We start from the raw sequence: 21,325 nt of genomic DNA, 5'->3' as shown, positions 1-21,325 counted from the left end.
GGGCAGTGCTGGGTTTGATTAGAAAACAAACAATTGCAATACCCAACAGTAAAAGAATTGTGTTGTTTAGATTATTATTGTTAGAAAGCTTGGAAGGCCTCACCCTCCCTGGGAAGCAGAAAGGGTATGGGGTAGGTAGTATGTTAGTTGGGGGGAGGGGTCAGGGGAGGGGGCAGGGAGAGGGAACTGGGATTGACATGTAAAACAATCTTGTTTCTAATTCAAAGTAAAAAATGGAGAAGGAAAAAGAAAGAAATCTTGTCTACAACGTGTGAGACACGGGGTTTATCCCTAGCACTACAAAACAAAACAATCACAAGAAAAGAAGGCCTTAGTGAAAGGTTCAGGCTTTGACGCTGATCGGCTTTACCTCTTTAAGAGACAGACCCTGCCCCCTGACAACCCACAGGGCATGCACGAGAAAACGTGCTACGTCATCACACGTCACCCGCCGCATGTGTGGAACCTCAGTGCACATGCGCAGGCTTCCCTTTAAAAGCTCCAACTTTCCTGCTTCACTCTCTCTGCTTCCTCTCTTTACACCGCTCTCTCTCTGCTCACTCCTTCTCTACTCTTCTCTTCTCCCACCTACACGCTCTGCCTCTCTAGGGCGACTGGCCATGGCGGTCAGCCATTACCCCTGTTCCTCTTCTCTCTTAGTCTCCCTACTCTGCCAGCCCTATAATAAACTAGTTAACATGTCTCATCTTGCAGCTTTCTCTTTTCCTCCTTTTAAATAAAAACATAACACTTAGTGGTGGGGGGATGGCTTGACAGAAAGGAGAGTATGCACTGAGGCACAAATTAGCCCTCACTCACATAGTGACATTCAATCAAAAAAATGTAAGAAGCATTTGCTGTGGCTAGAGAGATGGCTGAACAGTTAAGAGCATTTATTATTCTCAAAGAGACCTGGAGATCAAATCCCAGAACCCACAGATGGCTTACAACTACCTGTAACTCAAGTACTCCAGTTCCCGGGGACCTTACAGCTTCTTATGGCCTCTTTAGACACTGCATGAGTATTGCACATATACTTATACTCTAGCACAGACACACAATAAACAAAACAAATCTTTTTAAAAAGCACCTGTTAACTTCATTCTTCTATCTCTGTCTGTTTAATCTATCTATCTATCTATCTATCTATCTATCTATCTATCTATCTATCCCTCCATAGTTTTCCACAGACAGGAGTCCTGTAACTCACCAAGTAACCCAAGCTAGTTTTGACCTATCTGGCAGTCCTCCTATCCCTATCTCCTTTGACACACCCATATGTCTGGGTGCTAGAATCCCTTATGAGGTCCACAAGTGCCTGGTGTGTGTTGAAAGTCAAAGCTCCACTAGCAAGAGTAGGATGGCTTTGTTAGCCTGCTATGTTGTCTGTAGGGGAAGCTGTAGCCACGCCTACTTAGGGGCTGGCTGCAGGTGTGTCTGACCATGCCTGGTAGGGCATGGTCAGGGTGATGTAGAGTAAGTTTCAGTTGGCTGGGTTTCACTTTCGTTTTTCCCTTGGGCTTGCTGTACAGACTGCTGCCCTGTGGGCTGGCTAGGTTGCTCTGTAAGTAAGGCTTTTCCCTGTTAAATACCCTTACATTTCTACCTCGCTCCATATTGGTAATTTCCCACATTATCTGGTATCAGAAGTGGGATATTGGAAACCTACACCCCATTTGGGACAGGCTGTGGGTTGGGAAAGTACCCTCTCTCCACAGGTGCTCCCGGCTAGCAGCCAACCTGCTGCGCCACACAAGCGCATTCTCACTGCAGCTGAGCTACTCAGAACCGTCCGCCCAGCCAGGAGACAGTTTCTAGCTGCCTAGAGTGGAGTAGGCCTCGGCTTTCAGCAGCAGCTTCCCCTGGCTGCTGCTGCGGTAAAGCCGCATCTCTTTCAGTGGTTGAGGCTGCAAGGCCGTATACTCTCTAAGATAAGTGCAGCCGCTTTTGTGACCTCTCTCCACAGCTGCCACCAACCACTGCCAAACGCTGTGGACTAACTGAACGCCTGTGTTACCTGCTGGTCAAAGATAGTTACTGCATCTGGAGTAGAAATCAGGTAAAATTATGGTGGAATATTTATCATTTGCTAAAATTGGTAATATTTTTGCTTATTACGTGAATTCAATGTTTGAGGAGGATGCTAATGTGCCAATTACTGGCCTATATGCCGTAATGGCAGTTAGCCTACTGGTACAAATAATATTACTAGCCAGGGGGCTCAGGAACAGGGACAGAGATAACCTCACCACCTGCTTGCAGGAAATAACAGCTTTATGCAATGAGGTTTTGGAGAACAGATTAGGTCAGACCACAATTGTGCAGCAAGTGGAACAGAAATTGAAGGATAAGCTTGGCTCTGTGTCCAATACACTAAAGACAGAGCTATCTGTTACCCAAGATGAGATATAGCATATTTATGATAAGATAAACACAGAGAGATCCTCCATGTCTGAGGCCTTAGAGGCTAGGCTGTCAGAAGACCGTGACAAGCTAAAGAATATCTGTAGCCAGCTAGAAACTCAGATAGGCAATGTTACCCAGAAACTAGATACAAAGATGCAAAATACACAGGATAGGGTTGAAGAATTGGACAATGCCATTAATTCAATCAATTATTGAAGCATCTAAGGTAGCAGATCACAAATTTGAGTCTAGATTTGAATGTTTGGAAGATAATTTACAGTACAGGGCTGACAGATTACATAGGTCCATACAGTTGATTGCTGAGGGCTCAAAATCAGCAAATCATGACCTCAAATCTAGACTCCAATACCTAGAAGGCAGTTTCCATGCCATTCAGATGCTGCCTAAGGATGATCATATTAAAGACGTAGAAAAAACGTGTAGAGGAGCAGTTAGAGCAATTTACAGATTCACTAATATGCTTGGAATCTTTTATGATTAAGGAAATTGAAACTTTTCATAAGGATATCATTACTAGGCTTAAAGATCGTTGGGATGCCTCAGAGGCAGAATCACTCCAATCTGAGGTACCTACTCCACCCAGGTATCATGACTGTTCCTCTAAAGTTGTCACTTGTACACCATTAGTGTACCCAGCTACCATCGTAGAAAAGCCAGCTTCTAAGAAACACCCTAATGGTCAGATGGCTTATGAATGGCAACCTATACAGCTAAAGGATCTTAAGAATATTAAAGAATCAGTTGTCTCATATGGTCTCCATAGCCCATAGGTAAAACAGCTATTACATTCATGGGCAACCTTTAACAGGGTGACACCACAGATTGGGAATGATTGGTAACAGCTGTACTTGAGAATTCATGCCAAATCCTATGAAAGGCATTGGTGAGGGAAGAGGCGAAGCTCCTTGAGAGTCAGGGCATAAAGGAAGGTTTTGAAGCCCCTCTAGATAAACTTCTTGGTCAGGGTATTTATGCTAACCCAGAGGCTCAGGCTAAATATGATGACAATATACTGTCCCTAGGCAGGAAAGCAGCATTAAATGCCTGGAATAAGGTTCGTGAGCCAGGAGAATGCCCACATTAGTTGTCTTCTCTTCTCAGACCTGTTTTGATAAAGGAAACTCGGTTCCAAATAAGCTATGTGTGTATGTATGGAGGAAGGAAGAAGAGAAGCCATATTTTAGCTAATTTCAAATTAGAGCACCCCCAATATTTATTGACTATCCACTATTTGTAAACAAGGCTCTCATCCTAATTTGTTGGTTTGTTGTTTTCAATTTAGATACAATTTTTAGTGAACTAATTGAGATACAGTTCCATGTAGTCCAGGCTGGCCCAAACTCTGTGAAGATGCCCTTGAATGACTTTTTTGATCCTGTTGCCTCTGCCTCTGCTTGCTGAAGACACATGTGTATATCACCACAGTTTATGCAGTAACTGACCATTGAACCCAGGGCTATATGTGTGTGTTCTACCACCTGGTTTACACAGTCAGTTCTTCAGTTCCTATTCAGTGTGCATATATGCTCGTGCGTGCGTGTGTGCGTGTGGTACATGAGGGTATGTGTATGTGTTTGTGTGTCCTGTGTGTGAGTGTATGCATATGTGTTGTATTGTTGTTGTTTTTGTTATTGACATAGCTGGTTCTCAAATTCATGGGCTCAATAAATCCTCCACTCTTAGTTATCTGAGCATACCCATAGTTAGCCTTCAAAAACAATAGATTTTCTTCATGTTTGTTTTTTAATTCAAAGTAATAATGTAAATGGCTAAATCTTGATCCTAATTGGTATTATCAATAAAAGCCCGGAGTCAGATATCAAGGTAAATGCTGAAAGATCAGAGAAGCAAAGGAGCAGCCACAGTCACTTATTACCTCTCTGAATCCTCAGACTGAAAGGACAAGACCCTGTTTACACCCCACCCTATCACTTCCTGTCTCTGCTCTGTACAGACTGTTAGGATGCAGGCATTATGCTGACCTGCCCCTGTCACCTGGCAGAATGCACCCCAGCCAGTCCAGGTCCTATGACTGCCATTGTTACCACATAGTCTGCACCCAGGTACAAAGACTTTTTTAAGAGGCAAACTCCACCCACCTTCCCTCTCTCTTTCCACCATCTCTCTGAGGAGGCAGACAAAGCTCTGTCTGTTCTATCTCCCTCCCCCCTTTTCTCTCTGTCTCTCACTCTTTTCTCTCCCTCCCTCTTCCCCCACTCCTTCCCTTTTTAACAAAACTTCCTTTCCATGTAAGTTCTGCCTGATGGTGTGTTTGTCCCTCACCTGCCATGGGATCTGGCACGGTCCAACCTCAAGCTATATTATAACACAGACCTTCAGACCTCTATGGTTAACTTGTGGCTAGCTCTGCCCTCTAATCTCCAGACAAGCTTTATCTGTCAGAACACAAACAAAATATCACAACATATGGTTTAAGTGTTACTATGTTTATATGGCTTAAAACTTAATTACAGTCTGGGTGGAGCAGCAAACACCTATAGTTTCAGCATTCAGGAGGATGACGAAGTAAGGCCAAGAGCTCTAGGTCAGAGCTGGTAATGTAGCTCCCAGGTTGAGCAATTGCTTAGTGTGCACAAGGCCTTGATTTGATCCCCAGAAGCACAAATAAAAATAAAAACGAAACAGACTCTGTGGTGGTGTGAATAAGAGTTACCCCACAAGCTCATATGTTTGAATGCTTAGTCATCAGGGAGTGACACTATTTGAGAAGGTTTAGAGGAGGTGTGGCCTTGTTGGAGGAATTGTGTCACTGGGCGTAGACTCTCAGGTTTCAAAAGCCCATGTCAGGCCAGGTTCTTTCTCTCACTGTTGCCTGCAAATAGGGATGTAGGACTTTCAGCTTCTTCTCCAGCACCCTCCATGTTACCTGACACGATGAGAATGGACTAAGCCTCTGAAACTAAGTCAGCCCCCAGTCAAATGCTTTCTTTTATAAGAGTTGTCTTGGTCATGGTGACTGTTTGCAGCAATAAAACAGTAACTAAGGCAGAGTTTAAGGTCAGCCTGGACTCTATAGTAATTTTAAGGCCAGCTTTGGCTTACTTGTGTGGGTTATCGGTCACGGTATGACTTGTCTCAAAAAAGTAACAAAGAAATGTTCTGAAATATTCAAAATCAAGACTGGGGAATTTGCTCAACATCAGAGCCCTGACCAGCCCTGGCCTGTCCTGGACCACGCTGAAATCTGTCCCCTGCAAGCCTGTGTGGGTATGGTGTCAAAATCACAGAAAGAACAAACAAAACAGTAAAAAACAAACCAGGGCAATTAAAGTGTTCAAAAACTGTCTATCAAAACTCCAAAAATAAAATGGCAAAATGAAATTGTAGTTAAGTCACTATCACATTTTAGTTCAATTAAAGCATAAAGAAAAACAATGAATAAAAATACAAAAACCTAGAATTTTGAGTCAAGTCAAAAGATAATTAAGCACAGCTGAAGACCATTGGCTTTTACTACAGCAGTTATACAAAGCCAGCTGATTTCACAGTCATCATTCCTGGACTGACCAAAGAACATGAGGTCTCCTACCATACTTCCTGTATGAAGGTTTGGCTCTCTCTGCTGCCAAGAGTTCCTCAGCCCCATTCTGTTCAGTCTTCCTGCTTGAAGAGGACTGATTCATGAGATCTGCAGAACCATGAACTGAGTACAAAGAAAAAAGCAAAAGGCTGCTTGGCATGCTGGGAACAATACTTTGTTATGCAAGAATCTTTCACATTCTTGCTAAGAAGGAGGGTTTGACAAGTTAATTTGTCCTTTTACTTACCTAAGTACTTCTGCCACTCAAATCCTTTATGCATTTCAATGCTAGGCTCTTTCTGGAAAACTGAACACATCAATGCAGAGGTCCTTTGTCTTGAGGATTTAAGACAAAGACATGTGAGTGTGCCCCCCCACCCAGGGTTGGGTGGGGCTGGGGCTGAAAAACAACACTTGGGAAGGAGTGTGAGTGTCTAGATTTATGAGGTTGCCCTGTCTGAAAGGAATACAAAATGACAGACACCCCCACATGCACTGATTTTTTTTTCCATGTAACACAAGGCACTCTGTGAACTATGTGTCCCAGAGGAGGGTCTCACTGTCTGAGTTCAGAGACACAGTTCTCTAAGTATTAATTTTGAGCAGGGCCCAGGAAGGCACCCTCTATAAACCCAGCTTTGGGACATGGATATAGGAGAGTCACTGAGCATTCCAGTAGGGTTTTGGTTGCAGAGTAAAACACTGATACCCAAAGCCAAAAGTAAATAAAACAAAACAATTCAGTTAGGACTGGGGATGGTCATGCAATGGTCAAAGCAATCATCTACCATTCCCTGAGTTCTACCCCAGCACCCTAAACATAAATAAAACAACCAATAATCAAAGGGCTGTTTTTGTGAATCAAACCCAAGGTTTCATGCATTTAAGACAAGTGCCTCACTACTAATCTATACCTCAGGACATTTTTTACATTTTTCATTTTTTAAGACATGGTCTTGAATACACTCTGTAGCTCAAGAAATGCCTTGAGTTTTCATTTTCATACCTTACCCGAATAACTGGAGTTACAGGTCTGAGACCCAGACTTAGGCACACTTAGGGAAGAATTAATGGAGGGACTAGCTCCCCTTTCAGCAGCCATAACGGCCGAACACGTGCTTGTCTGACCTTGTCCTAGACACTAGAAAGTCAAATGCCTGCCTTGTGACAAGGAACCAATCAGAAGTTAGCTGGTGGCGCCATGCTTTACGACCCTGGGTATACTTTACGGACAAGCACAGAGCATAGCAACCACCCTGGGAGGGCCTATGGACCATAACAACCAGTTGGCCAATTAACACAGGGCAAGCCCTCCAAGCCTGGAGGCACACCAATCCTGAGCTCGTGCGTACCCCTAGACACTCCCCTTACGCTGCCTTACAAGATCTCTCGGGAGGCCCTAGGAGCTGTCTTTGCTAGCCATCTGCCATGGCAGGTGGGAGAAAGACCCGAGCTAACATGGTGTTAGCTCGTTAAATTACAATAAAGCTTCATGCAGTTTACAGCAAGCTCTCGAATCCGCCTGGTGATTGGGGTGACCGAGGTCGTGGCCTGGAACCCCAGATACCTGAGTTTTCCGGGGGGTCTAACATTTGGGGGCTCGTCCGAGATTTGCGACCACCCCTCACCTGAGTGGATTCGATCTTGGAGGTAAGATGATTCGAGCTGGCAACTTATATGTTCAATGTTATATGTTTGCTTGTTATGTCTCTTGCTGTTAGGGCTACTTGGCAAAATGTTCTCTCAAAATAAAAAAGGGGGGGGCACTGGTACAGTGCACTGGGTAAAGGTACTTGTTATAAGGCCTGAAAACCTGAGTTTGATCCTGGGAACTCACATGATAGGGAGAGAACAGACTCCTGACTTCTATGTGTGGGTGTATGTCTACATACATACACTCCAATACTCAAAATAAATAAATACATGTAATCAAAATTAAAAAGACACAGTTTTAGCAGTAAAAGGAGAGAACTGACTCCTTAACTTAAGTTGTCCTCTGACCTCCATACATGCCATTGCATGTATGACACCCTGATATAAATGAATAAATTCTATTTTTTTTTTGTTTGTTTGTTTTTCGAGACAGGGTTTCTCTGTGTAGCTTTGGAGCCTATCCTGGCACTCGCTCTGGAGACCAGGCTGGCCTCGAACTCACAGAGATCTGCCTGCCTCTGCCTCCCGAGTGCTGGGATTAAAGGCGTGCGCCACCAATGCCCAGCTAAATTCTAATATTTTTAAAAAGTATTTAAAAACAAAAATAATCTATGTTCAGCTGAGGGGCATGAGCAAAATCCTGCCATTCCCAGTAATGTGAGTTAACTAAAAATTTTAGATACTATTAAGAACAAACAAGGAGGCTGGGCAGTATGCACCTTTAATGCAAGCACTTGGGAGGCAGAGATGGTTGGACCGCTGTGAGTTCAAGGCCAGTCTGGTCTACATGGAGGTCCAGGACAGGAAATGAGACCTTGTCTTAAAAAAACAAAAGAAGAACATGGGGTTGTTTGATGTGGTCGAACCCAGGTCCTCTTCAAGACCAGCCAGTTGTTAAGTAACAGTTTCCTCTATATTGAAACATTCCACCTGTAGGGCATTTGTAGCACATGCCTTTAATCCCAGCACTGAGGAGGCAGAGGCAGGCAGATCTCTGTGAGTTCGAGGCCAGCCTGGTGTACAGAGCAAGTTCCAGGACAACCTCCAAAGCAATACAGAGAAACCCTGTCTCAAAAAAAAAAAGCAGCAAAAAAAAAAAAAAAAAAAAAACAACAAAAAGAAACATTCCACCTTGCAACAAAGCTTCTTAAGGAAGGTAAACAAATCAAAATAGATTCAGGAAATCCCTAAAGCTGACCAGATTCACTAGGACCCTTCTTACCAGAGCTACAAATAAAACTCTCAGACCAGGCCCCCTGCCTGGAAAAGGTTTGGATGAGTTGAGGTACCTGGAAAGGACACCCTCTAACCATTGAGCTGACTATAGGTCATGTAGTATGCTCCAGGTTCCCAACTTTGTGAGCCATTGCCCCTGCTGGGGTGGGTTTTGGTGATGCAGCTGTCTTTGAGTCATTTCTGCTCTTGTAAGTAACCCCTCATCCATATTCCTGTAAATCACCCCAATAAAACTCATTGGCTCACCAAATTGGACTTTGGTGGTATCAACACTTTGGTCTGTTGTAGATTCTCTATCAAGTGTTCGAACTCCCCAGGAAGTTTTGTCATAAAATTCAGTTCTCTTAACCATTGAGCCATTTCTCTAGCCCCCATTTTTTTGTTTGTTTGGTTGGTTTTTTTGAGACAAAGTCTCATTGTGTCACCCTGATAGCCTGGAACTCACTATGTGGACACAATGGCCTCTTTCTCACACAGATCTGCCTACCTTTGCCCTGAGTGCTGGAATTAGAAGCAAGAATCCACACCTGTCTGAAGATGGTTTTTTGTTTGTTTGTTTGTTTGTTTGTTTTGTTTGATATGCAGTCTCTCAAAGCTCAGGCTGGCCTTGAACTTCTGATCTTCCACCTTCTATCTCCTCAAAGCTGGGGTACACGTAGCTTTGTTAAGTATAATTAAAACTTTTGAAATTAGATGTAATTCATCTGCAATCCTAGAACTCAGGATGTAGAGAAAGGATCAGTTCAAGGTCAGCCTTGGCTACGTACATAAGACCCTGTTACAGAGAAAGGAAAAAGGTATGGGAGGGAAGATTTTGCTTCTGTAGCAGGTTTATAACCCCAGTTTCTCTGGTGAGACAGGAGAATTTCAAGTTCAAGGCTAGCCTACTCAACTTTCTGAAATTCTGTTGAAGGGACTCTAACTGTCCAGGTCATACAAACATGACTATGGCAGGCATTGCCCTTTTCTGCCACTCCTTCTGCATTCCCTTTTCCCTTTATAGACTGCCTTTTCCTTCTGGGCCACACCTGTCTCCCCTCTATCTAGAGGCCATCCTTTGTCACTCCAGGACAAATACTCTTTTTATTTTATTTTGTTATAAGCTGTTGGCTGGTGACTTCTTATTGTTAACCCATAACTACTAATCTATGTATTTCCTCATGGCCAGGGAGGAAATACATAGATCCAGGGACCTGTTACTCCTCTGGCATCCTACATGTCAACTGCTCAGCATGTCGGCAGAGCAGAGGAGAGAAGAGAAGAGAAGAGAAGAGAAGAGAAGAGATTTCCTGCTTGTCCCTGCTTATATACAGGGTTTCTCTGTGTAACTTTGGCAGCCCTTGAATTCACTCTGTACACGAGGCTGGCCTTGAAGTTACATTGATCTGCTTGCCTCTGCCTCCCAAGTGCTGGGATTAAAGACGTGTGCTACCACCGCCCAGCTACTCTATTTCTTTCTTTTTCTTTTTTTTTTTTTCTTTTTTTTTTCAAGACAGGGTTTCTCTGTATAGCTTTGGAGCCTATCCTGGCACTCGCTCTGAGACCAGGCTGGCCTCGAACTCACATAGATCTCCCTGCTTCTGCCTCCCAAGCGCTGGGATTTAAGGCGTGAGCCACCAACGCTGGGCCTATTTCTTTCTTTTTTTCTTTTTTTTTTTTTTAAACAGCTTTAAAAAGCTGTTTATTTCCCAAGCCTACGTATATTTTTAAACACACTGTAAACCTTTAGAGGTTTCATTTCATCTGAATCTGTTTTTACTGTATATCTTTACCTTTTCTAGCCAAGAATCTTTTGTCTGCTAAACATTGCTAAAATTAAAACCATGGCTGTTTTAGCAGCTGTCTTTCCAAGATGGCAGGGGTATGTTTACCGCCAGCACTGAGAGCTGTGTTCACTGCCTCGGTCTGTATGCTGCCATCAAGCAGCAGGCTGCCAGCTTGGAAATGTGGTCACTGCCACTGCCAGCTGCTTATATGCACCATTCAGTTGTTAGCAGGGCCTCTTAAAAAGTCCTGCAGTTTTCTGCCTCTCATGCTGAGTCAGGAAACTTCCCTTAAAGGAGCCTCGTGAGTTTCTGCTTGTCTCTAGCAAAACAGAGACCACTCAAGAAAATGCTACTACCAAGAAGCCATGCTTGACTTTGTTCTTTTGTTTCTAAAGTTCCTTTTTCAAGCTTTTGTCATGTTTACATGGAAATTCATGCTGCATGCTGATGGCGCCATTTTGTAACGTGAGGTTTTCTCTGGCCTGGCTAGGTCCATTGCCCTTCTCTGCCCAAAGAAACATGCAGACGCTATATTAGTTATAAGTTGTTGGCTAGCGACTTTGGCTTCTTATTGTTAACCCATAACTACTAATCTATGTATTTCCTCATGGCCTTATCTTACTGGAGAAAGGTCCAGGGACCTGTTACTCCTCTGGCGTCCTACATGTCAACTGCTCACCGTGTCACAGAAAAGAGAAGAGAAGAGAAGAGAAGAGAAGAGAAGAGAAGAGAAGAGAAGAGCGACAAGTACTCTGGTTTTATCTGACTTGTTCCTTTTCCCCATCTCCCTTGTCCTCTGTCTCCTGTCTTTGTCTGTTATTCCCTGCCCATTGTTCCTCTGGGACAGATAAATATCCTTTGTGCTGAGAACTTGGTCTTGAGGTGTCTTGTACAAATACAGACCCCTTCAAATGTCCTAACATTTTGTAAAAAGTGATGAGCACTAAGGAAGAATGCTTGCCTATCATGGATCAGTACTGTGAAAAAGAAATTGGGGATAGGGGTTTCAAGACAAGGTTTCTCTGAGTAGCCCTGGCTGTCCTGGAACTCACTCTGTAGACAAGGCTGGCCTCAACTCAGATCTGCCTGCCTCTGCCTCCCAAATGCTAGAATTACAGGCATGTACCACCCCTACCTGGCTAATACTGTAAATTTTTTTTAATGAAAATTTAAATATGTATGTTTAAACCTTTTTATACAGTTAGGAAATAGAATCATCCTTAAGTTTATTTTAAACAATTATCTAGCATTAACAATAATAAAGTTCATGCTATTAAGGTTGTTCCAGAAAATCCAGGTCGTTCAACGTTTGGTTCTTTGACGTTTATTTTGTTTCCATGATTTCCAGGTGTAAAACACCTGGAAGCTCAGGCCTCCAGGGTCTCAGCCCAGGACCCCAATCACCAGGCGGATTTGAAAGCTTGATGCAAACTGCACGAGGCTTTATTATTATTATGTTAGCTCAGGTCTTTCACTCACCCGCCATGGTGGATGGCTAGAAGAGACAGCTCGAATCGGCTGCATAGAGATCTTATAGGGCAGCATAAGGGCAGTGTCTAGGGGTACACACAGGCTCAGGATTGGTGTGCTTCCAGGCTTGGAGGGTTTGCCCTGTGTTGATTGGCCAACTGGTTGCTATGGCCCATGGGCCTCCCAGGGTGGTTGTTATGCTCTGCCCGTCTTTGCTGTGCATTTGTCCAAAAAGCACACCCAGAGCCGTAAAGCATAGCACCACCAGCTAATTTCTGAATGGTTCCTTGCCACGAGGCAGTCATCTGACCTCTTAGTGACCAAGGCAAGGTCAAACAAGCACATGTTCGGCTGTTATGGCTGCCAAAATGGGGAGCTGGTCCCTTCACAGGTTGCTTAATTAGTACACACATTTGGCTTTGCAAAAGCAGCAAGTCTTTCAGCCAAAATCAGAAGGAGTGTGCTTCATTTCTTCTACGTGCAGAGCACTTTCTTCCCAAACAGGAGACACACTGGTTAAGATGTGCCTATGTGTTTGTGTTCTACACAGCAAGACCCTGCCTCCAATGGTATTTAATAGACCTAACTTACAGAACCCCACAGAAAAATACAGCCTACCTAAGGCATACTAAGAATCATTCACACTATTCAGCCTGGTGATGTAGACCTAGAATTGCAGCTATTTGGAAGGCTGAGGCAGGAAGATTGCCTAATTCAGATCAGCCTGGGTTAGAGAGCAAATCCAAGGTCAAACTGGGTTAATTCTTGAGACTGTCTCAATATGTAAAGTACATGTCTGAGGCTATAAGCTGAGTGTTGTCTGGGTAGGGAATTCAGATCAGGTATTTTCTTGGGACTGGGTCTCTCAACTTTAGTTTGTTATTTCACAAACCATCTAACATAAAGCCTGTTTCATATTAAAGTATGGAATAGCTCATGTATGGCTCTATTCAGTGAGATGGTTCAGTGGGTAGAGTTGCTGCCAAGACAACTTGAGTTTAACCTCCAGGACCTATATGGGAAAAGGCAAGAACTGACTCTGTCAGGTTGTCTTCTGACCTTCACCAGTACAAAATGACCTTGGAAAACACACACACACACACACACACACACACACACACACACACACACACAATGGGTGTGTGTGTAATGAGTAGTTCATGTAACATATCCAAACTTCATTGAAGATGAAAAGCAGATGGATGTATAGGTACAACCATGGTTGTGATGGTTAAAGAAGCTCCATTTTATGCCAGGCATCCATCTTGGTACCTGCTGGCCATTTGTCTCTGACTCTAGTCCCTGGAAGATAAGTTCTCAGTAACCCTGACTCAATGATCTACACCCAAAAATGTACAGCTGTGACCATCTACTCGTTATGATACAACTAACTGCTTTTTTGGCTTCTGTAACTTGTGTACACAGATACCCAAAGATTGTTTTGAGTCCTGTTAACCACTTTACTTGGCAGAACAGAATAGTTTTTGCCTACTTGCATAGATGGTGAAGGTCTTCTTGTGTTTTTTGCCTTTAAAAAACAAAAACCCTTCCCCATACCCCTCCTTCATGTCATGCCTGAGATTTGGCTTTAAGGCTGCTGTCATGCCAGACCTAATCAATAAATCTTCTAATTATATTTGGATTGAGTCTAAGGCCTTTTCCTGGCGGTCAGAAACTCTATAACTCAGTAAAGAAGAGAAATCACAAAGCCACCTTTTTTTCTTTTCTTCAAAGATAAGATAAACAAACCTCTGAGGTTTGTTTTCTTTTCATTTTTATTTTAAAATTTTAGTTTTCATTTTACATATCAACCCCAGATCCACCTCCCTCCCCTTCTCCCTCCTCCCACCATTCCCACTCCTCATCCCCTCCTCAGATGGGGTAAGGCTTTCCTTGGGGAGTCAACAAAGTCCGGCTTACCAAGGTGAGGCAGGAGCAGTGCCCCCATCAAGGTTGAGCAAGGTATCCCATCATAGGGAGTGGGTTCCAAACAGCCATTTCATGCCCCTGGGATAGGTCCTGGTGCCACTGCCAGGGGCTCCCTCAAGAACTTCTCTGAGTTTGATGATTACAGGTGTGCACCACAATGCCAGTCTTAACTTATTTTCTTTTTCTTTTCTTCTTTTTTTTTTTTTCCTGTTTGATTTTTGATACAGGGCTTCACTGTGTAGCTTTGACTATACTGGAATTCACGTGATGATCTTGGACTCACAAAGATCCAACTGCCTCTGCCTCCTGAGTGCTGGGATTAAAAGTATGCGCCCCTACAGCAGGCTAAGTGATTGTCACATAACTACTTTCTGTGATTTAAAAAAAATATTTTTGTAATTATTTTATTTTATGGGTATGGGTGTTTTGCATGAATGTGTATATGTGCACCATATGTGGGTGCTAGGGACAGAATCCAGGTCCTCTGCAAGGTCAGTACATGCTCTTTAACCACTAAGCATGTTTAGCTCCATGATTATTTTTTTCTTGTATTCGTTGCTCTCCAAGGAGTGGATCCCACAGCTCTCTGTATGCTTGCTGAGAGCCACATCGCCAGTCTGCTCCTCCTCCCCTTTTTTCATTTATGAGACCAAGTATCATGTAGCCTAGCGTGGCTTTGAACTTGGGATCCTTCTGCCTCTACCTCCTAAGTGTCAGGACTAGCATTACAGTCAGTTTTATACAATGCTGGGATGGAACCCAGGGCTTCACCCCGTTTGCTAGGCAAGTATTCTACTGACTGAATTACATCTCCTAGCTCCCTGTTTTTTGTTTTTGCAGACAGGATCTCACTCTATAGCCTTGAGTGGTCCTTGTTTGGTCCAAAACAGCCCCCCCCCCCAAAGTGGCAGTGCTGATGACAATGTCTTAAACTGAAGAACTCTGACTGGGCAATCAGAAGCCTAAATTCTACATTCTCCTAAAACTCACTTCTGTTTACCAGAAGTCTCCTTTAATCTGACCTCAAAGGTCAACTACCTAGGGTCAAGGTCATCTAGTTCTTCACTAGTCCTAGCAGCCTGTGTCAGCTCACAGTCCCATCCAACAGACTCAAATGAAGTCTGCTTCTTTGCCAGCAGGCTGTTTCTCTATTTGATACCCCCCCCAATGGGGGACCGAATATTTCTGTTATGGAATATTTTGGGTCCCAGTCTCTAGCTGCTGTAAACAGTTAGAGAGGTGCGAGAGGTGTGTGAGTAACTTTTGAGGATGGAAGGTCAGGAGTTAGGGGCCAGCAACCAGAGAAGAGAGAGGACAAAGAAAGATGGTTTCCTCATGGTGTTGGCAGGATGGTTAAGAAACACCAGAAAAGATGGCTAATAAAGAAATGACTCTAGTTCTACAACATGGAACTGAGAGCTCTCTGAAGATGACAAGATGCCTGTGTTTGATCTTTATCGCTGTTGGGTTACTGGGAGCTTCCAGGTCCACACACCCCCACTCAGGCCGAACCTCATGGCTGTCGTGGGTTAAAGCTGAGACAAGCCGGGTCACGACAAAATGGCGCCCGAACTCGGGGCCTGAGAATGGGGGAAGAAGCCTTGGACACCACGAAACGGACAAGGCAGAGGCTTGGACTATTCAAAGAGATAGTCGTTGCAGGCGAACTGGTTGGAGAAGAAGCATGCGCAGGAAAAAGAAGAAAGAAGTGGCCGAATGTGGTGAGTGAACAGCGTTAAGTCAGGAATAAAACTGTATATAATTATAGAAATAGGAAACAGATATATGTAATATAAAATAGGAAGACGTCAGCCAGCAGCTGATGAAAAAAGATAAATCGGGTTATTTAACCCTTAAAGCAGAAATGTGCACAAAATATATATAAGACAAAAATGTCAGCCAGCAGCTGACAAGATAGGTAAAGTGGGTTATTTAACCCTTAAAGTGATGGGAGATGGGCAAATAGAAAAACGTCAGCCAGCAGCTGATGAAAATAGGTAAAGCGGGTTATTTAACCCTTAAAGTGAGAGAAAATGCACACAGTAGATGTGAGACTGAAATGTCAGTCAGGTGATAAAGTAGTAAAATGTAATGTGTTAAACTCCAAAATGAAAAATGCAGGTCATTGTAAATATGAAACAGGAATATTAGCCAGATGGTAAAGAGAAGTAAGTTAGCCTTGAAAGTAAAAATGTTTATAGTTAGAGAAATCTGGCAGATAATTGTTAGTCAGATGATTGTATATTTACTTGGATATAATTTAATAGCTAGGAGAGCTAAATCAAAGTGAAAGCAAGTACAGGAGATTTTAGAGTTTTAAAGTTTTAAAAGGATCCTTCCCGCTTGCAAAAGCCACCGCCATGATGCAGCATTTCGAGTTGCGCAGGGGCTTGGGAAGACATAAATTCGGTCTTGCATACAAGCAGGCCCTCAGGAGATATCTAGGATTGTAATGGAGAACAGAAAACTCCAAGCCTATTTAGGGGTGGCTGGATGGTAAAGAATATACAGGACAAATGATTGGGATGAGCAGGGAGAGAGAGTTAATAAGTACCAAGATGGAGAGTCTTCACCTCCTACATTTTAAGGTGGGAATACAGAGGCAAATACTCAATGGTAAAATTTAGCAAGAGTTAAGAGACTTGGAAATTGGAGCGAAATTGCTTACAGGAGATAAGAAATTTATAGGTTTCCTTGGATCAGAGAGAGTGGCTCAGGGGAACATAGCAGGATACATATGCCAATACCATTCAACCAGCTCTAGGAACTAATAATGGCTTGTGTCCAGTATGGACCAACAGAGGCTGATAGGGAATATTGCTATAGAAACCTCACCCCTAGGAAATTGAAAGCGGGTAACCAAGGCCTCTCGGTCAGGAGCAGGATATTTGTTATAGAAAGCAGGCAGGGACCTAGGGAGTTAGTTCAGAATTGATTTCTAGGCCTGTATGGACATTATACAAAAAAGTTAGAGACACAGGTGTTGGAACTTTGATTATGAAATAGCTAGCTTATGAGAATGTTGGTACTGCATGCCAGGCCACGCTAAGGAAGGCCTCACAGGAAAGAGGACTGATGTGGCAAGTTCATTAAGAATTTTTCAGATATGGACCTAGCTTACACTCAGGGATTAGCGATGGTGGCTGCCTTACAGGAAATTCAGTTAAAAATAAGTTATTCCTACACAGAAAGCAAGACATAGGGAGGAAGAAATGTACAGAGCCTTCTAGAGGTTGCTTTGGACGTGTTCAGGAAAAGCACCAGGTCAGACAGAGTCCCAACAAAAGAGAAAATAAGGGATCAGGCTTGTGCCCAAAATACAGCCGCAGATTTTTCAGCGGCCCAGAGGGCATAGTGGAGCTAAGGCCAAGGTCAGCCATGGCAGCAGCTGCGGTCTGCCAGCCCTCAGCCAGCGGCTTGGTGTCACCTCATGCAGGTGTCTGTGGCAGGCTAGACAAAATGGCTGCCAGGGTGGTGGACAGCCTGCCTCCTCAGGGTAACTTACAGCCTTGAGAGATGTGCCATGGCTGATGGCTAATCAATGTATATAAATGCTATTGATACAGCCAGACAGAAACTGTTTTTGAGATTTGTGGAGAAGAAAGGGCAGCATATTTAAGCTTAGAATTGTTCAATTTTTGGATGCTCATATTTCAATGATTGACTATAGCTACTATGTTATAAATTTCAATTAGGGATTTTTCTTTTCAACAAACTGATCATAACCTAGGCAAAAGGAAAAATGTGAGACGTATGCAAGTTATGAATGAACGGTGAGGCCACACCTGGATGCATGATGTGATTGTGAATTTATGAATGCGGATGAATGAAAATGCCTAAATTGCCTTGGATATGATTAGAGAGATATTTACATTGCCTCGGATATTGTTTAAAAAATATCAAAATCACTTTAATATGGTCAAAAAGAGCATCCAGTCAGTCAGTCAATGTCTTAACAGGAAAAATTATTATTTCAGCCCTAGGAGATAGTCAATTAAAAAGTTAGCAAAAGTCTATAGCATTAGCTTAGAGACATGAGGAATCTATGATTCTGTAAAATTTGGCAGATGAGAGGATATAGGTCTTACTAAATTTTTATGGTTAAAAAGGAAATCTAGAAAATAAAAAAGTTGATACATGATTTTAAAAGGGGTTTGTGAAAAGCCTCAGGAGAGAGCCATCCTGTTAGATTCACAGCTTGAATGTGTCTTTGCATATGCAAATTAAAGCAGGTCAGCTAAGACGCAAATGAGGTCTTATCAGCTTGTCAGCTAAGAAGGTTAGATTAGAAAAGGCTACTCAGAAACTTTAAATAAATCTGAAAAATTGTTAAAGACATATGTTGTATTCTAAAGAAATTGAGGCTTAATAAATAGCAATTGGGAAAGATAGTTTAAAATCTTTAAATGAGTTTTTTAGCAATTGTTATAAAATATTCATTGGTTAAGTACCTTTTTTGGGATATCTAATGATGATTTAAATCCTTTAAGTAAGATTCTATAAGGAGATAATGATCCAGATGTACCCAAGCAGCTAACTAAGAAGATAGACAAGTTCTATAAATAGAGGAGGCAATTCAGCATCATCAGATATATTGACTATGCAAAACCATGGGAAGCTTATGTACTCCCCACAAAGCATAGTCCAACTTCTGTTCTATGGCAGAAGGAACCATTACTATGGTTGTGCCTACCCGTCTCACCAGCCTAAATATTTTAAACCCTTATTTTAAAGCATTAGCCTTCATGGTACAGAAATGCCATATAGATTCTAGGAAGTATATTAGGAGAAAACCAAGTATGATACATGTCCCCTACTCTAATCAACAGTTTAATTGGTTGTTTCAGAACAATGAGTCATGGGCGATTGCCTTTGGTCAGTTTTCAGGAAGAATTGATAATCAGTTTCTAGCTCATGGACTGTTACAATTTGCACTAATACATCCTTTTATATTTCCAAAATTGTAGAAAACAGTCCTGTAAAAATATGCTATGTTAGTTTTTGCCAATGGTTCTATTGGAAGAGTCACTTACATAGGTTATTAATAGAAAGGAATAGATAGAGCAGACAGCTCTGGCTTCAGCTCAAACAATCAAACTGCAAGCTGTTGCAGTGGTCTTTCAGATCCTGGTAAATAATTCATTTAATTTGTATACTGACAGTCACTATGTCTTTAAGGCTCTTGAGGTAATAGAGACAATTCCATACATAGGATCCAATATTAGATTGAAATATTATTTGAGCAAATTCAAAATGTTATTCACCTAAGAGAATTACCATGTTTATGGGTCACACTGGGAACCTATTAAATAGGCCTTTCCCTGATTACTAGCCAAAGGGAATGAATTAACTGATCAACAAAATTGGTGGATTTGCCTTAAATAGAAAAAGCTCAACAGGCTTGTAACTTTCTTCATCATAATAGCAAAAGTCTAAGTAAGAAATTTGGCTTATCCAGAGAGACTGCTGGTCAAATCATCAAACAATATGGAATATGTCCACAATATGGCTATGGCTAATTTAAGGGTGAATCCTCAAGGCCTGCTCCCCAACCATTTATGGTGAATGGATGTGACTCACATTACAGAGTTTGGCAAGTTAAAAATGTGCCACTCCACAAACAGGAGAAGCCACCAGGCATGTTATAAGTCACTGTTTAAGATGTTATGCTTACATGGGAATGCCAAAAGTTATAAAAACAGATAATGGGTCTGGATATACTAGCAAAGCTTTCCAGCAATTTTGTGCTTAAGGGAAAATTGATCAAAAAACAAGTATTCCTTATAATCCCCAAGGAGAAGGAATAAGAGAGCGGGCCCATAGTGCCCTAAAAACAGAGCTTCTAAGATAAAAAGGGGGGAGCTATGCCCCCAGTCTCCACATGGTGCATTAAAGAATTCACTGTTTATCTTAAACTTTTTAAATATGGATGCCAATGAGCAATCTGATGCAGACAGATTCTGGCATGAAGGAACTCGAGCAAATTTTGCTCAGGTCAAATGGAGAGATGAATAGAGGGGACCAGACCCCGTAATTATTTGGGGGTCGAGGGCATGTCTGTGTTTTCTTGCAGGAGGAGAACGAGGCGCGCTGGATACAGGAAGGATTGGTGAGATTTGTGGAACAGAGAAAAACGGGACCTGGGCCCACAGGAGACCATCTGAAACAGCTGGAGTGAAACACTGAACCTGTATTTCCTGAACCTTGAGGACATCTGACCTACAGCTGGAGGAAGAAGGGAGACACACCCAGTTCCAGTTTTGAGATGCTTTCCAGAGTTCCAGCTTCCCTACAGATGGACTACATTCACCCCTCTGAATCCGTGAGTGCTCATCCAGGAGCAGACTAAGAACTTGATAAAAAACAGCTTGCTTTCTTGCCACAAACAGACACACAAAACTGTTTTGCCAGTTTTCCCATTGGGAGAAAGGACCCATTTAGTACAGTCGGATACTGGCATAAACCAGAGTGACAGAAGTTCCTTCACAATGCTTAAACAAGACATGGACAAAAGACTTTTTAGTTAACTTTCAAAGACTGATATTACAAACCTATGTTAGAACTTCGGACTTTGAGCAAGAAATAGGAAGGCTCAAAGGGCATTGAGTCCCAGGCAGGGGACTTTTCTTTTCAATAAAGAAAAGAGGGTTTAGAATTGTGAAATTGTTCATACCCCACAGATTGTGAGAATATCTTATTGTCTTTTGATTGCTTTGTAACTCACCCTAATGTATGTTCATGATGGAATTGTTAATGTCTGTGATCTTGCTATATGTGTTATACAAATGTTATTAGAGACTAGAAGTCAGAGTTCATTCTTACAGGAATGTAACGTGCAGTTTACAAGACTAAGGATAGAAGTATGTTTTAGGGAGCAAACTTTAATAAGGTCCGTATCAGAGGCACTAGAGGCATTACCACAGAGATTTTAAAAGGCCATTTTAAACCTTTACATGTCTTCATCCTCAGGAGAAGGTTTGCAACCACGAGAGCTGAGATGCTATTGTCCTGGAGGTTTCTTGCTGATTCAGAACGCTTGGAGCTGGACTATGGCCCATCCCCCACTAACCTTATTTGTTTTACAGAGACTGGTTCCAGCCAAAGACGGGTACAGTTTTCCTTGCCTTCAGGGAATCCTAAGACAGAATACACATGATGGAATTCGTGATTCCATGACGGGCACCCCTGTTAGGTTGAAGGGAGCCTCCTAAAACAGGCACAGTCATCTGTCCTGATGCAGAAACACAGGTTTCTTTTTATTAATTTAAGAGAGAGGAATTGGGGGGCACCAAATACTTCTGTT

General features: G+C 42.5%; 1 long non-coding RNA gene across 2 annotated transcripts; it reads left to right on the top strand.

The window, feature by feature from the left end:
• The first annotated feature begins 1,523 nt into the window (after positions 1–1,523).
• LOC118239568 lies at positions 1,524–20,276 on the top strand. 2 transcript variants are annotated; one of them, XR_004772061.1, is made up of 4 exons: positions 1,527–1,564; positions 1,967–2,059; positions 14,250–15,743; positions 20,096–20,276. It is a non-coding gene; the product is annotated as an uncharacterized LOC118239568 (long non-coding RNA). The 2 variants fall into 2 exon arrangements; XR_004772060.1 differs by lacking the exons at positions 14,250–15,743; positions 20,096–20,276 and adding an exon at positions 11,255–12,057 and having other exon boundaries at positions 1,524–1,564.
• Positions 20,277–21,325: the final 1,049 nt, after the last annotated feature.

This window comes from Cricetulus griseus (assembly GCF_003668045.3).
Source record: "Cricetulus griseus strain 17A/GY chromosome 1 unlocalized genomic scaffold, alternate assembly CriGri-PICRH-1.0 chr1_0, whole genome shotgun sequence".
Lineage (NCBI taxonomy): Eukaryota > Metazoa > Chordata > Mammalia > Rodentia > Cricetidae > Cricetulus > Cricetulus griseus.
Note: the sequence above shows the minus strand (reverse complement) of the source record. Positions and strands in the feature narration are given on the sequence as shown.